At 40.4% G+C, this 1111-nt stretch overlaps 1 protein-coding gene across 1 annotated transcript in view; it reads left to right on the plus strand.

The window, feature by feature from the left end:
* DUT (deoxyuridine triphosphatase) overlaps positions 1 to 1111 on the plus strand; it is a 272920-nt gene that overhangs the window by 154292 nt on the left and 117517 nt on the right. The window lies entirely within an intron of this gene.

Raw genomic sequence — 1111 nt, forward strand, 5'->3', positions numbered from 1 at the left:
CTTGCCAGACGTTGAGGTAGCACCTGTGGCTACAGGTATCACAGAAGCTGATTTGGAACAGATCAGTAAAACACCAGATCAGGCTACTGAACATGAGGCTATAGCACAGATCATTGACATTGAAAAACCAATTTGTGAAGATGATAACGTGCAAATAGTTGAAGTGAAACAGACAGATTCTGATCAAATAATTGAAGAAACTGTGACCATGCGAGAGCAAACATTAGTTGAAAGTGAAACACAATTGGTGTCTGAAGATGTGTCAACAGCTTCTGCATATGAAGATGTCTCAGGAGACCTTGAGAAAATAGAAGTTGCGTGGTCAACCAAAGAAGCTGACCTGGAAAAGATAATTGAAACGCCGTCAAAAGCTCCTGAACATGAAGCTACTGATAAAATAACTACAATTGAACAGCCAATTTCTGAAGATGAAACAGCAGAAATCCGTGAAGCAAAGGATGGAGATTCGCAAGAGGTCATTGAAGAAATGTTTACTGTGTCAGAGGAAACAGTACTTGAAAGTGAATCGCTATTGTTCCCTGAAGGTGTTTCAACAACTGCTCCATATGAAGGTGTCTTACAAGACGACGAGATAGAAGAAGTGATTAAACCAAGCACATATGATGAAAGAGCAGAGGTCATTGATACACAAGATGGAGATTTTGAACACGAAGCGATTGGGGAAATCACTGAACCTGAACAACCGTTTTGTGACGATGACATCATGCCAATTATTGACTCAAAGGATGACCTTTCTGAAGAAGTGAGTGATGCGACTGTAACCACAAGAGAAGAAGCTGCCCTTGAAAGTGAAATGCAATTGGAGTCGGAAAATGTCTCAACAACTGCTCCATGCAAAGATGTCTTGCCAGACGTTGAGGTAGCACCTGTGGCTACAGGTATCACAGAAGCTGATTTGGAACAGATCAGTAAAACACCAGATCAGGCTACTGAACATGAGGCTATAGCACAGATCATTGACATTGAAAAACCAATTTGTGAAGATGATAACGTGCAAATAGTTGAAGTGAAACAGACAGATTCTGATCAAATAATTGAAGAAACTGTAACCATGCGAGAGCAAACATTAGTTGAAAGTGAAACACAATTG

Source organism: Petromyzon marinus, chromosome 57 (assembly GCF_048934315.1).
Source record: "Petromyzon marinus isolate PM22_M1 ecotype Great Lakes invasive population chromosome 57, UKy_Petmar_22M1.pri1.0, whole genome shotgun sequence".
Lineage (NCBI taxonomy): Eukaryota > Metazoa > Chordata > Hyperoartia > Petromyzontiformes > Petromyzontidae > Petromyzon > Petromyzon marinus.